Source organism: Tursiops truncatus, chromosome 6 (genome assembly GCF_011762595.2).
Source record: "Tursiops truncatus isolate mTurTru1 chromosome 6, mTurTru1.mat.Y, whole genome shotgun sequence".
Taxonomy (NCBI): Eukaryota; Metazoa; Chordata; class Mammalia; order Artiodactyla; family Delphinidae; genus Tursiops; species Tursiops truncatus.
The window spans coordinates 72,183,261-72,199,847 of record NC_047039.1 but is presented as its reverse complement, the minus strand read 5'-3'; the positions used below and the strand labels follow the sequence as shown (position 1 = coordinate 72,199,847).

At 41.5% G+C, this 16,587-nt stretch overlaps 1 protein-coding gene across 4 annotated transcripts in view; it reads right to left on the bottom strand.

Moving 5' to 3' along the window:
• The window catches only part of GCNT1 (glucosaminyl (N-acetyl) transferase 1), a 197,354-nt gene that overhangs the window by 149,794 nt on the left and 30,973 nt on the right, over positions 1-16,587 (bottom strand). The window contains exon 3 of one of the 4 annotated variants that reach the window (XM_033858189.2): positions 1,625-1,717. The exons of the other annotated variants lie outside the window; for them this stretch is intronic. The gene's annotated coding sequence lies outside the window, so the exon portion shown is untranslated. The remainder of the gene's footprint in view (positions 1-1,624; positions 1,718-16,587) is intronic. 4 annotated transcript variants of the gene reach the window in all.

The following is a 16,587-nucleotide window of genomic DNA, read 5'->3' as shown; positions in this document are numbered from 1 at the left end:
GGAAAACACAACCCACAGGATAAAAGAAAATGTTTTCAAATCATTTATTTGATAAATATCCAGAATATATAAAGAACTCTTACAACTCAACCAAAAAACAAAAGACTAGCACCTGTGGAATTTTTTTTTGTTTCTTTTATTTATTTTTATTTTTGGCCGCGTTGGGTCTTTGTTGCTGCACACGGGCTTTTCTCTAGTTGCGGCGAGCGGGGGCTATTCTTCGCTGTGGTGCACGGGCTTCTCATTGAAGTGGCTTCTCTTGTTGCAGAGCATGGGCTCTAGGCACGTGGGCTTCAGTAGCTGTGGCCTGCGGGCTCAGTAGTTGTGGAGCACAGGCTTAGTTGCTCCGTAGCATGTGGGATCTTCCCGAACCAGGGCTCGAGCCTGTGTGCCCTGCTTTGGCAGGAGGATTCTTAACCACTGCACCACCAGGGAAGCCCATGTGGAGTTTTTTAAACAAGAAGTAGAAGAACTATCCTAAACAGATTTTTTTAAAGAATGTGCGTTCATAGTCACCCCAAAATTCATACGGAAAAGACAAGTTCCTGACCAAAAACTTGGATCTCACCTCAAGAAACTGGCCAGAAACTTAGATCTCACCTCAAAAAAGCCTTGTCTTTACCATTCTCATCCACATCCTAAACATCCATCATGCTTTGAAAAATGCTTTTTAAAATGTAAAATCATGAGTCTCAGGTTTTAACATGATGGATAAGTGTCTGTAAAGTAGGTAAGCGTGTGAGAAAACAAGTCTATTTTATTAATAATGTTTTTGTGTATTTATCACCATGGAGAATAGAGAAGATACATTTCTTCCAATGATGTATCATTCAAAGTATTTAACTAGCCTAACTTCAAGATATAGAACATTCCCTTAAACAAAACTTGGCTAAGAGTTAGGAGAAGGTGAAGGGAAAATAAGAGTTCATTAAGAAAGGGATTTCTATGTGGAAGAGTTTAAAGGGAGGCATAAATGTCCGCATACTATATTATTTCAATGGAACTTCAGTCATCAAACATTACTTAGTTTAAGCACACACAAAGAATATTGAAAATATTAAAGAACAAATAACAGGGGACTTCCCTGGTGGCGCAGTGGTTAAAAATCCGCCTGCCAATTCAGGGGATATGGGTTCGAGCCCTGGTCCGGAAAGATCCCACATACGGCAGAGCAACTAAGCCCATGCACCACAACTACTGAGCCTGTGTGTCACAATTACTGAAGCCCACGCACCTAGAGCTTGTGCTCCACAACAAGAGAAGCCACAGCAATGAGAAGCCAGCACCCCACAACAAAGAGTAGTCCCCACTTGCCGCAACTAGAGAAAGCCCGTGCCCAGCAATGAAGACCCAATGCAGCCAAAAATAAATAAATGTATAAAATAAATAAATAATAAAATTAAAAAATAAAAATGAAAAACAAATAACAAAAATATGGCAGAGGTTCATACCGCTGGGCCCAGTGTTCCTTCACCTTCAGATTTCACAAATCACATAGATTTCTTGAAGGATGTGGAGTGGGATTAGTCAATGAGGCCAATGACTGAACAATAAGAACCATTCTAAATAACCAAAGCTCATGAATTCTGAGATAGCAAGAAAAATAAAAGTCCCAGATACATACCAAGGCTTCCTCACCCAGGACCTACTACAGGACTTGGCAACTGTCATGTGAGTGCCCTGGAAAAGGTCCTTCACTGGAATACTGATGCCTTTCCTAAAAGAGGAGACAGTCAGACTAAGTGAACCCAAGGACAATAAATATCGAGATCTCATCTCCTTCCCTATTTCCAGCTGTCAGCTCCCAGAACTTTGGGAGCCAAGACAATGCAGGAGTTTATTGTCTACGGAATCCAACCAGGACAAGTGACAAAGACTTAATCATGCTGCTTACATTGGGAATGCCCCCCAAATGTTCAAGGAGACAGACTTGCACAGGGAAAAGAAAACTACTAATAATATCCTCAGAGAGGTAAGAAAAGGTATTGTATACAATTAATCAATATGCAAGACAGACTGTATTATCTAAAAACAGGCAGAAAAATACTACCATACCATATGCTCTTCTGAAATGTGATCTTCCCACCCTTCAATCAAGAAGTGGTCAAAACTCCCTTCCCCTTGAATTTGGACAACCTTATGTTTACCCTGACCAGTGTGGAGTTTGGCAGAAGTGCTACTACGTGACCACCAAGATTAGGTCATATAAAACCACGTAGCTTCTACCTGGTTGTCTTGGAAAATGTGCTCTCCAGAAGCTCCCCGCCAGAGGGAAAGTTCACTTCTCATGTTGCAAGAAGCCACACAGAGAGGCCACACACTGGTACCCAAGTCAACAGTCCCAGCTGAACCCAGTCTTCAATTCATCCCAGCCCAGGTGCCAGCCACGTGAATGAAGAAGCCACAGATGACTCCAGCCCCTAGTCAGTCAAGTCTTAACTGAATTCCTGACCCACAGAATGTGTGAGCAAAAAATAAAACAGCAATGTTTTATGTTACTATGTTTGGGGTGGTTTGCCTCACAACAATGATTAGAACAAACAAGAAACCACATAAACAGAACACCTGGCAAATAAAAAGCTCTTAAAACTTAATAACATGACAGCAAAAACTGAAAAACTCAATAGAAGCATTGGAAAATAAAGTTGAGAAAAACTCTCGGGAGGTTAAGCAAATAGGCAAACTACCTGATGGAAAATTAGAGAAAAAAATATAGTACTTTAGAGAACCAGACCAGGAGATCCACCATCCGAATTGTACCTCCAAAAAGAGAAAACAGAAAAAATGGAAGTAAATAATTAAATCAATTAAATAATTCAAGACTGTATTTCAAAACAAAGGGATGGTTTCCAGATTGAAAAGTCCCTTGGAATACCAACATGATGGGTGAAAACAAACCCACACCAAGACATACGTACTAATCGTGAAATGTCAGAGCACTGGTAAAAAGGTAAAAAGAGTTATGTAGGTTTCAGGGGGGAGGGGGGCGGATGGTGTAATAATCCACATGAAAAAGATTCAGAAGCAAAATGTCTTCATAAAAACCATAAAAACCAACCAAAGAAGCCAGATGATAATGGAGCAATGCCTCCAAAGTACTAAAAGAAACTGAATTCCAGATGAGAATTCTTAGAACCAGATGAACTACTAAGTAAATTAAGGGTAAAATAAAAACATTTTACATATTAAGAAAGGCAAGCCTTCAAAATATTTACCATTATGCATCCTTTTTCAGGAAGCTACTGGAGGATGAGCTCCATCAAAACTAAAGTATAAACCAAGAAAGAGGAAAACATTAGAATCAGAAACTGTATCACAATACCAGAAGGAAGGAAAGGAAATACCAGCAGGACAGTAAAGGAACACCCTAGGCTGTGTGTGTAATAGGCCACAGACAAATATAGAAGATGGAAGTGGGTCAGAAGGCCCTGGAAGAGATGTCTTCAAGAAGATGAAATGGAAGGAATAACTGATGGGAATCAGCATATTGAAAGCCAATGTAAGCAACTGGCAGAGTTTGGGGTGAATCTGTAATAACTACATTGAAAAAAAGCAAATGAAGGGGGTTGAGGAAATAATTATCATTGACTTGAAAGAAATCAGAATCATGAGATGATGACAAAATCAATCACAGTGTAATCCGTGGCTTAGCTTGGGAGAGCATCAGTATTAATAACTTAAACACTGTTTTCCCCGAGATTCAACAACACTATATTAGGAGCACAGAGCAATGGCAGGGATGGGTGTTGAAACACAGGGGTTGTACACTTTGACCAGCATCACATAACTGGCCATAGGGGGTGTTTAGAATTACATTGCTGTTCCACGCAAAAGGCCTCTTTCTCATTTTATTCTTCCACCAAGTGCTCTTTGCATTCAACAGCTCAATGGTAAGGATCTGATCAAAAACTTACAGTAGAGGTAAAGACTACAACTAATGCAGGCTTGTTTGCACAGTGATAAATAGATGAGGAGATGCACATAAGAGAAGTCCAAAAACCATTGATCATCAGATCTAGATTTCAGCTTGGAATAAGTAAGAAACATCAGAAGACCTTACAACGTAAAAAAATAAGTGCTATAGCGGCATTTCAAAATTAAAATCTACTAGATATGACTAGCACGTGCCTCTGTATTTTATTTATTTATTTTTACATCTTTATTGGAGTGTAATTGCTTTACAATGTTGTGTTACTTTCTGCTGTATAACAAAGTGAATCAGCTATACATATACATATATCCCCATATCCCCTCCCTCTTGCGCCTCCCTCCCACCCTCCCTATCCCACCCCTCTAGGTGGTCACAAAGCACCGAGCTGATCTCCCTGTGCTATGAGGCTGCTTCCGACTAGCTATCTCTTTTACATTTGGGAGTCTATATATGTCCACGCCACTCTCTCACTTCGTTCCAGCTTAGCCTACCCCCGCCCGACCCCGTGTCTTCAAGTCCATTCTCTACGTCTGCGTCTTTATTCCTGTCCTGCCCCTAGGTTCATGAGAATCATTTTTTTTTAGATTCCATATATATACATTAGCATATGGTATTTGTTTTTCTCATTCTGACTTACTTCACTCTGTATGACAGACTCTAGATCCATCCACCTCACTACAACTAACTTGATTTCGTTTCTTTTTGCCTCTGTATTTTAAAATGAACCAAGTCCAAAATGATGATATTCATCTCAGTCACACACTTACTAGTTTAATTTAGAAAACTATCACCATATAAAGAAGCAAATGAAACAAAATGTTTAAAGAAATGAGCTACATGTGGCTCAGGCTATCTTCTCCTTAATTTCTTTTTTAATAATAGAAAGGCAAAGCAGGAAGAGGGAGAGAGGGGGAATAATATATATTTTATTATAAATTAATATGACATAACATATTCAGAATTTGGAAGGAAAAGGATTTACCATATTTACATGACTATTCACATACTTACGTACACACCTCTAAGAACAATCAGGATTTCCTTGTTCAGCCTCTAATTACACCTAAGACTCCTAGACAAAGAGATAGTGTCCATCAACAGATGAATGGATGAAGATGTTGGGGACGGGGGGCGTGTACTACTCAGCCGTAAAAACGAATGAAACCCTGCCATCAGCAACAACGTGGATGGACTTGGAGGGCATTATGCTAAGTGAAATAAGTCAGACAAAGAAAGACAAAATACTGTATGATATCACTTACATGTGGAATCTAAAAAATACAACAGGGGGTGGGAGGAATTGGGAGATTGGAATTGACATATATACACTATTGATACTATGTATAAAATATAAATAACTAATGAGAACCTACTGATTAGCACAGGGAACTCTACTCGATGCTCTATGGTGACCTAAATGGGAAGGAAATCCAAAAATGAGGGGATATATGTATACGTATAGCTGATTCACTTTGCTATACAGTAGAAACTAACACAACATTGTAAAGCAACTATACTCCAATAAAAAGTAATTTAAAAATAAACAAAAAATACAACAAACTAGTGAATATAACAAAAAGAAACAAACTCACAGATATAGACAACAAACTAGTGGTTACCAGTGGGGAGAGGGATGAGGGGAGAGGCATTATAGGGGTAGGGATTAAGAGGTACAAACTATTATGTAAAAAGTAAGCTACAAGGATACATTGTACAACACAAGGAATATAGTCAATATTTTATAATAACTATAAATGGAGCATAACCTTTAAAAACTGTGAATCACTATATTGTATACCTGTAACTTATATCACACCACGTCAACTATACTTCAATTAAAAATTAAATTTTAAAAAGTAAAAAAGGGACTTCCCTGTTGGTGCAGTGGTTAAGAATCCGCCTGCCAATGCAAGGGACACAGGTTCAATCCCTGGTCTGGGAAGATCCCACATGCCGCAGAGCAACTAAGCCCACGTGCCACAACTACTGAGCCTGAGCTCTAGAGCCCGTGAGCCACAACTACTGAAGCCCCTGTGCCCAGAGCCCGTGCTCTGAAACAAGAGAAGCCACCGCAATGAGAAGCCCACGCACCACAATGAAGAGTAGCCCCCGCTCACTGCAACTAGAGAAAGCCCACGCACAGCAACAAAAACTGAATGCAGCCAAAAAAATAAATTAAAAAAAAAAAAGAGAGATAGGAAGGGCTCTGCACTGGTTAGCTTTGTTAACCTTTGTTAAGGTTAAAGCTGACAGATATAACTGTCAACTATAATAAAAGAAAGGAGAAGTTAAAAAGGTAAATTCTTTTCTTCAACAATTTCCACCAAAGTAATTCTGGTTTAAATCCAAATAAAACTACTACAGATAAGAATAATTCTACCTATTGCCTATTGTACCATTTTTTAAGTACTGGAAATATTCTTTCTTAAAAAAGTACACACCGGCCTTCCCTGGTGGTGCAGTGGTTAAGAATCCGCCAGCCAATGCAGGGGACACGGGTTCGAGCCCTGGGCCGGGAAGATCCCACATGCCACGGAGCAACTAAGCCTGTGCGCCACGACTACTGAGCCTGAGCTCTAGAGCCCGCAAGCCACAACTACTGAGCCTGAGCTCTAGAGTCCGCAAGCCACAACTACTGAGCCCGCATGCCACAACTACTGAAACCTGTGTGCCTAGAGCCCGTGTTCTGCAACGAGAGAAGCCACCGCAGTGGGAAGCCCATGCACCGCAATGAGCAGCAGCCCCCACTCGCCACAACTAGAGAAAGCCCACGTGCAAAAACGAAGATCCAATGCAGCCAAAAATAATAAATTAAATAAATAAAAATTGTAAAAGAAAAGTACACACACACACACGTGTACACACCATGTATGTGCACACATCTGTGTGCCTGTATAAACAAATAGCTGGATCGATAAATCAGGGTTCACAACCTATTGCCCTTCTGCAGCAGGAAGCATGGTCTAAGTTCAGTCACTCTTTAGTTTCACTGAATACTCCTCCGGGGCTCAATTTCAGACTACAAGGACTACTGTTCTGTGGCCCAGAGGCTGTGGTGGGAGGAAAATACTATTATGATTGATGCCAAGGCCATGCAAGTATCTCAGAGGATCGTGACTCAAGCCACGGTGCCCAAATGCCACCCTGAAGCAGGCCAATGGAAGGAGTGGGAAGCAGGTAAGATCCCAAGGCAGAGGCCTTGCCAACCAGGGTGGGGTTCTTTCTGCCACCTGCACCTCCATGGCCTCACGTCATCCAAGGGTACCCGGTCTCTGTCTCCTGACAGCTGTGCCCTGACTGAAGGGTGGTCTCTGCTGCCTAGTGAGTCTGCCTAGTGAGTCTGTGACTCACTGCAGTGAACTCCCTAGCTTCTCTGAGGTCTCATGTTAAAACGAACTCCTGAGACTCCACAATGCCTGCCTCTCCAGACTGGCCAGGAACAGCTCTTGGGGTCCCCATACCTCAGCACCAAACTCCACAGTTTAGGTCGTTGTCTCCCAGAATCCATCCCAGAGTTTCCCTGGGCTCCAGCCAAGGAAACATAGGCAACAGGGGACTTTCTATAACCAAACTGGACCATGTTTCCTATGCTCCCTTGGGAAAGGGCGCTTTCTACACCAACTAAAGCCAGATGGTATGATGGAGGGAGAAGAGGGCCCATGTCTCACTTCTTCAGACCCCCATGTCCTAGAGCCAGACACAGAATGCAGCACAGAGAATTGCTTACTTATGTTTGCTGAAAGAAAGAAAGTCTCTCTCAAGTGAAGCCCACGTTCCTCTGCTAAAAATTGAACATCTATCCTCTCTCCCTTTTGAATGTCAGAGAAGGGTTCTGTCACCAGTTCTCTACACTTGCAGCAAGGGCTATCCTATTTTAGAGAGTCTATCAAAAAGAACATGCTGTTTAAGGATGAAATTATAGTAAATGATTAAACCCCTCAAAGAATTGAGGAAATGGCACCAAACTTTTGAAAGCTAGAGGGACTGAGTGGTAACTGACTTGGAGATCTCAGAAAGCTGACCCTGAAGCAGGCAGAGGAGAAAGCTGAGAGGCAACTCAACTTACAGCACAGCTCCCCCTACCCCGCACCTCCCACCATCAGCCATCTGCTCCTCCTCAGAAGGCTCCGGAACTGGCAACACAACTCCTCTGGAAGCGGTGTGTGAAGTGGAGTTAAACTCCACTGAGTGAAAATCTACTTAAAAGGCTGTTAAGACTCCCAGACCCCTATTCTTCATAACCCAGTAAATACCCTTCCGGGCCTCAGTGAAAAGCTCTGGAAAATGTGAAACAGAGGGTATCTGACCGGGAGGGTACAAGGCACAGCTGAGGGCAGGAGTACCGACCTGAAAACAAGGGAATTATGTCACAGGTCCTCATTTCCAGAATACTGGCAGGCAGGCATATATATCCCCCAGGCCTCGGCCTCAGATAAGAGAAAACCACCCGATATCCAAGAAAAGCTCATGACACAAAAGAGATCAGAACAAACAGAAAAAACAGAGGAGAGTATCAGTTAACTATTTCCATATAATCAACCACAATTCCTAATGACTGAAAAGAACAACAATTTATGGTTTCTCACTACTTTTAGAATTGGTTGGGCAGTCCTTCTGACTTTACCTGGGCTCACCTAGGCGGCTGCATGCATATGGAGGACTGTCTGGGTTGGAGGGTTCCATACAGATCATTCACGTCTGCACATGGTACTGGACGCCAGCTGGGGTGCCTCTCATCATCTGCTAGTCTGGACAAGATTCCTCACTTGGCAGCTGCATGGCAGCATACCAAGAGAACACAGCAGCTCCAAAGCCTCATAAGGGCTAAGCTCCAGAACATACACAACATCACTTCTGTCACGTTCTAGTAGTCAGAGAAAGTCACCAGGCCAGCCATGATTGCAGAGGAAGTAAGCTTCTACTTCTGGATAGGAAGACAAGCAAAATCAATTGCAAGAGGGCAGGGATACTGCAGTGGGAGGAATCTGTATCCATTAAATATTCTGTCACATGGAGAAATTAAGATCAAGAGATGAAAACTGCAACAACAAAATCCTAGTGCTATTATCGGCAAAGGCATAAGAGAAACTAGTGCAGCCATGAAACAAGAACAAGAGACTATGAAAAAGGAACAGAGAATAAAAATGAGCTCTTAGGGAGAGGGGCAGAGTCAAGAGGGCAGAGTAGGAGGACGTGGAGTTCACGTCTCCTCATAAGTATGACATGGGTGCGTCGGAGCGCCTGCTGGACACTGGAGGAGGACCTCAGACACAGGGGTACAGGAGGGGTCCCGGCACAGCCAGGTGGGACAAGGGAGGGAAGGGGGGGAGGACGGGTGGAGACGGGATGGGGCCGGTGACCTGGGGTTGGATGGGAGGAGGAGAGGTTCCCACACTCAGGGGGACCCACTCATGGCGGGGGGATCGGCAGGGACAGGAGGGGACCTTTGGGGGACCACCACCCCTGACAGAGCCTCCTCCGGCTGTGTCGCACCCCCAAAGCCTCTTCTGGCTGAGTGGGTCCCGGTGGATCCGAGCACCACACCCCCGCCCCCTGCCACAAAGCCTCCTCCAGCTATGTCAGCCCCTGTGGACATGCCCACGGAAGCCTGCACCCCAGCTGGCCTACACGGGCTCATATACTCCAGGTCAGCTTCAGGAGCAGATGCTGGTGAAAGGAAAACATGCAGAGGTGGGGCTGATACAGTGGATCCAGAGACCTACCTAGAGGTCTTGGAGGCCCTCCTGGGGAGGCGGGGGTTGGATGTGGCTCACGTGAGGGCAAGGACACTGACAGCAGAGCCACCAGTGAGTTTTTATTTTTTTAATTCTTTCTTTTTTTCTTGCTCTTGTGTTTTGTTTTGTTGTTGTTTAATTTTTATTTTTTCTAATATTTTTTATTTTCCTAATTTTACTCTGTTTTTTAATCTTTGTTATTCTTCTGATCTTTTTCATTTGTTGTCTGTTTTTGGGGGGGGTATCTTTTTTTTCTTTTTTGCCATGCTGCACGGCTTGTGGGGTCTTGGTTCCCAGGCCATGGGTCAGGCCTGAGTCCCTGTGGTGGGAATGCCAAGTCCAAGCCACTGGACTAACAGAGAACTTCAAGCCCTAGGGAATATTAGTCAGTGTCGGCCCTCCCAGAGGTTCCCATCTCGGCACCAAGACATGGCTCCACCCAACTGACTGCAAACTCCAGCGATGGACACCTCAGGCCAAACAACCAGCAAGAGAGGAACACAGCCCAAGCCATCAACAAAAATGAGATGGCAGAGAAATACGTTACAGACAAAGGAGCAAGGTAAAAACCTACAAGAAAGATAAATGAAGAGGACATAGGCAATCTACCTGAAAAATAATTCAGAGTAATGACAGTAAAGATGATCCAAAATCTCGGAAATCGAATGGAGGCACAGATCGAGAAAATACAAGAAATGTTTAATAAGGATCTAGAAGAACTAAAGAACAAACAGTGATGAACAACACAGTAAATGAAATGAAAAATACACTAGAAGGAATCAACAGCAGAATAACTGAGGCAGAATGAATAAGTGAACTGGAAGACAGAATGGTGGAAATAACTTCCAAGGAGCAGAATACAGGAAAAAGAATGAAAAGAACTGAGGAAAATCTCAGAGACCTCTGGGACAACATTAAACACCCAACATTCAAATTATAGGGGTCCCAGAAAAAGAAGAGAAAGAGAAAGGGTCTGAGAAAATATTTGAAGAGATTAGAGTTGAAAACTTCCTTAACATGGAAAAGGAAATAGCCACCCAAGTCCAGGAAGCACAGAAAGTCCCACATAGGATAAACCCAAGGAGAAACACACTGGGACATATTAATCAAACTAACAAAAATTAAACTCAAAGAAAAAGTATTAAAAGCATCAAGGGAAAAGCAACAAATAACATACAAGGGAAACCCCATAAGGTTATCAGCTGATTTTTCAGTAGAAACTCTGCAGGCCAGAAGAGAGTGGCAGGATATATTTAAAGTGATGAAAGGGAAAAACCTACAACCAAGATTACTCTACCCAGCAAGGATCTCATTCAGATTCGACAGAGAAATTAAAACCTTTACAGACAAGCAAAAGCTAAGAGAATTCAGCACCACCAACAAATGCCAAAGAAACTTCTCTAGGAGGGAAACACAAGAGAAGAAAAGACCTACAAAAACAAACCCAAAACAATTAAGAAAATGGTAATAGGTACATACATATCAATAATTACCTTAAATGCAAATGGATTAAATGCTCCAACCAAAAGACACAGACTGGCTGAATGGATACAATAACAAGACCCCTATATATGCTGTCTACAAGAGACCCACTTCAGACCTAAGGATACATACAGACTGAAAGTGAGGAGGTGTAAAAAGATATTCCATGCACTACATAATGATCAAGGGATCAATTCAAGAAGAAGATATAACAATTATAAATATTTATGCACCCAGCGTAGGAGCACCTCAATACATAAGGCAAATGCTAACAGCCATAAAAGGAGAAATCAACAGTAACACAATAATTGTGGGGGACTTTAACACCCCAATTACAGCAATGGAAGCAATGGACAGATCATCCAGACAGAAAATTAATAAGGAAACACAAGCTTTAAATGACACATTAGACCAGATAGACTTACATATTTATTATAAATCACAGTATCAGTCACATACCTAGTAAGTGAGAGAGCTAAGATTCAAACCTACACAATCTGGCCCCCAAGTTTATACTATACAGTTGGCCCTCCGTATCCATGGGCTCTGTATCTGTGGGTTCTATATCTTTGAATTCAAGTAACCTCAAATCAAAAATATTTGGGGGAATTCCCTGGCAATCCAGTGGTTAGGACTCTGCACTTCCACTGCAGGGGGCATGGGTTTGATCCCTGGTCAAGGAACTAAGATCCCACAAGACACACGGCACGGCCAATAAGTAAATAAATAATGGTCTTAAAAAAAAAAAAAAACTAGCACTGGGCTTCCCTGGTGGCGCAGTGGTTGAGAATCTGCCTGCCAATGCAGGGGACACGGGTTCGAGCCCTGGTTTGGGAAGATCCCACATGCCGCGGAGCAACTAAGCCCGTGCGCCACAGTTACTGAGCCTGCACGTCTGGAGCCTGTGCTCTGCAACAAGAGAAGGCTGCGACAGTGAGAGGCCTGTGCACCGTGATGAAGAGTGGCCCCCGCTCGCCGCAACTAGAGAAAGTCCTTGCACAGAAACGAAGACCCAACACAGCCAAAAATAAATAAATAATTAAAAAAAAAAACTAGCACTACTGTAAAAAGAAATGTAGACTGAGTTGTCCACTGTATCATTAAAAAAAAAAAAATTGGGGAAAAACATTCTAGAAAGATGCAAAAGCAAAACTTGAATCTGCCATTCTCCAGCAACTATTTACATTGTACTTACAACTATTTACATAGTGTTTACATTGTACCAGGTAATAGTCTAGAGATGACTGAAAGTATACAGGAGTATATGTATAGGTTACCTGCAAATACTATATCATTTTATATAAGAGACTGGAGCACTGGCAGGTTTTGGTACCCTCGGGGGGTCTGGAACCAATCCCCACCACACCCACACCCACCCGCTGATACTGAGGGACGACTGTACTGCATATCAAGAAAAAGACAGGGGACCTACTCATCAGGGATCCAATATAAAAGAGAGGCAACAGAAATTCCCAGGATTCTGAGGAAAAGCAATCCTAGGATATGCAGGGGTCCTAGGAAAAAACCAGTCTTAACTGAACCAGGTCGAATGGCTACAGAAGATATTTAAGACAAAAGGGAGAAAATACCTGCTGTAAAAGAATGTATTTTGAAGAGATTTTGACAACATAGAGTTCAGAGTTGAATAAGTAAAATGTACGTAGTAAAAAAATATATATATATGAAAAGAAGGCATTATCTCTAAGGAAAACAAAAAAGTGCAATTAAAAAAAAATCCATGGTATGCTGCTTAACTCAGTTTATGCTACGATAGCTCAGCTAATACATGGTCATAATAATATAAACACTGAGTCATGGTCTGAAAAAATTATGATAATATACAGAGAATCTTGAAACTATTTTCATAATAATACTAGGATATCACATTCACCCTTTTTACTCCCATATTCTTACTACAAGTATACAGTGCAGTCTTCCAGAGGCTACATAGCATGTGATTTGTCTTCAGAATGAGTTCAGAGGCAAGTATTTTCTCGTTTCTATTAGGCTGTTTTCTATTAAGGCAAACACTAAAGAGATTTGCAAAAATATAAAATGTTATTACTCTTCTCACAAATTTTTATGAAAGGGTTTTCATTAAAAAAATATTACTTATGATAATATGCAAAGGACTTATCATTGTTTTTTTACATATTTAATTTTTTCTCAGTCTTAATTTCTAACAGGCTAAATGCTGATAAACATATCACGCATAAACAAAAGCTCGTCATGATCTTCAATAATTTTTAAGAGTGTAAAACAAGTTTTCAGAATCACTGATTGGGAGGATGGGAAACTGGGCTGTGAAGTGAACACACAGCAAGAGGGTTTGGAGATAAAAGAGAATTAAATCTTTAACAGTAGAAAGTCAATAGGAAGACTTTACAACTGAAAAATAAAGAAACAGTATAAGCAAGCTATTTAAAGATATGGAAATAGAGACTCAAAGAAATATGTGAAAAGTTGAAAATGGTTACTTCTAGGGCTATGCTGTCCGATATGGAAGCCACTAGTCACATTGGCTATTGAGCAACTGAAATGTAGCTAGCCTAACTAAGGAAAACAATTTATTTTAATTAATTAAAATTAAATTTTAAAACTTGAAGGAGTGTAAAATGTCTTTACATTAAACATTTTTTCTGGTAGGACTCCATTTAGCTGTGATGGCCGCATTGTGTAAGGTATTCCTGTTTTATTGTAGCACATGTATTAGACAAAGGCATCATTTTAATACGTCATTAGGCATCACACTTCCTGATTTCAAAATATATTACAAAGCAAACAGTTATGCCAACAAATTGGACAACCTAGGAGAAACGGACAAATTTCTAGAAACATACAACCTGCTGAGACTGAATCAGAAAGAAAGACAATCTGAACAGAGCAATCATTAGTAATGAAGTTAAATGTGTAATAAAAATTCTCTCAGCAAACAGAAGTCCAGGATCAATGGCCTCACAGAGGAATGTCAATATAGTCAATAGTTATGTACTATCTTTGTATTCTGACAGATGGTAACCAGACTTATCATGGTGATCATTTTGAAATATACAGAAATATCACTTTGCTGTATTTTAAGAACTAACATAGTGCGGTATGTCAGTTCAAAAGCAAAGAAGCAAAAAATCTCATAGAAAAAGACATCATTTTTGTGGTTACAAACACAAACATCAGAGAAAAAGAGTTCACATTTATGGTTATCGGAGGTGGGGGAATTGGATGAAGGTGGTCAAAAGGAACAAACTTCCAGTTACAAGACAAATAAGGAGCAAACTTCCAGTTACAAGACAAATAAGTCCTGGGGAAGCAATGCACAACATGATAGATATAATGAACACTGCTGCACATCATAGATGAATGCTGTTAAGGAAGGAAATCCTGAGTTCTCATCACAAGGAAAATATATTTTTAATTTAATTTTGTATCCATATGAGATGATGGATGTTCACTAAACCTATGTATTAATCATGTTGTGATGTATGTAAAGGAAAATCATCAGGCCGTGTATCTTTTTTTTTAATTTATTTAATTAATTTATTTATTTTTGGCTGTGTTGGGTCATCATTGCTGCGCGTGGGCTTTCTCTAGTTGCAGTGAGTAGGGGCTACTCTTCGTTGCAGTGCGCGGGCTTCTTCTTGCGGTGGCTTCTCTTGTTGCAGAGCACGGGCTCTAGGCGCGCAGACTTCAGTAGTTGTGGGACGCGGGCTCAGTAGTTGTGGCGCACAGGCTTTAGATGCCCTGCGGCGTGTGGGATCTTCCCGGACCGGGGCTGGAACCCGTATTCCCTGCATTGGCAGGCGGATTTTTAACCACTAGGCCACCAAGGAAGTCCCCAGGCTGTGTGTCTTATACAGTGATGTATGTCAACTACATTTCAATAAAACTCAAAGAGGGCTTCCCGGTTGGCACAGTGGTTGAGAGTCCGCCTGCCGATGCAGGGGACACGGGTTCGTGCCCCGGTCCGGGAAGATCCCGCATGCCGCGGAACGGCTGCGCCCGTGAGCCATGGCCGCTGAGCCTGCGCGTCCGGAGCCTGTTGCTCCGCAACGGGAGAGGCCACAACAGTGAGAGGCCCGCGTACCGCAAAAAAAGAAAAATAAAAAAATTCAAAGAAAAAAGCTTTTTAAAAATATCTCATTAAAACGTTTTTATACTGCGTAACTATTAAAATGATTAAATTTTGGATATACTGGGTCACATACAATATTAAAATTAATTTTGTAAGTTTCTTTTTGCTTTTCTTAATGCAGCTAGTAGAAAATTACATGTGGCTCACATCATATTTCTATTGCACGATGGGGTTCTAGGGAGCAGGAAGTTCTGGGGGGCATTGGTAGAGGACTGCTACCTTTTATAACTACAATTCTTTGTTGGGAGACAATTCTCCATGGGTCCCTCGAACTTCTGCACATCTTGCAGAGTAAGGCACTAACTGCCCTTTTGTTCTGGGCTATTTTTAAGGCTATACGTATAGCAAACAGCCTTGAAAGATAGAGAGTGCTTTCGTCCCTACCAAAGGGCAAGTGTGCTTACTGTTGAGATAATAAAGATAATATCTCTGGGAACAAAGGGAAGGTAGGCCCACTGCCCACCATAAAAGATTCAGGTTCCCTGAGCTCACGGTTCCTTTCCTGTAATGCAACCCACTGCCTGTGCAGGTACCATATGGCTCTGTTCATATTGCCCTGGGGGAACTGGGGCTCAGGAACCTACATGAAAAATGCCAATACTCTGCTCTGTTATTGCTATAGGTAGTACACTGTCCTTTGTCTGTGGCCCAGGAGTCTCATGCCTTCTGCCAGCACCGATGAAAATTATGACCGATTTTAAATCTAAGACCTTTGATAGTTCTAAGAGCTTTTTGATAGTTCCACTCTTGTGGAAATACCTGCTTTTTTAAAAATGTGCATTTATAGTTATTAAAATAAAGGCTACATTTTTCTAGTCTTAATGGTAGTGATAAAATTAAGAGCTATAAGGATAATCAGTTTTTAAACATAACTAGCATAAATCAATATTCTCAAGTCTTGGTAAGCAGAATGGTTATTAAAATTTCTTCCATTTTTACCTTTTTACATTTTCATTAACTGTTTAATCTCACATTAAAGCATATTTAATAATTACATAAAATTTTTAAAAACATAGTAAATATGATTAATTAAAGTCTCAATGACCTGCCCCTAATTTTAAATTAGATGAAACTAAATAAAACTATGTTTCAGGTTTCCCTGGTGGCGCAGTGGTTAAGAATACACCTGCCAATGCAGGGGACACGGGTTCGAGCCTACTCCAGGAAGATCCCACATGCCGTGGAGCAACTAAGCCCGTGCGCCGCAGCTACTGAGCCTGCACTCTAGAGCCCGCAAGCCACAACTACTGAAGCCAACGCGCCTAGAGCCTATGCTCCGCAACAAGAGAAGCTACCACAATGAGAAGCCT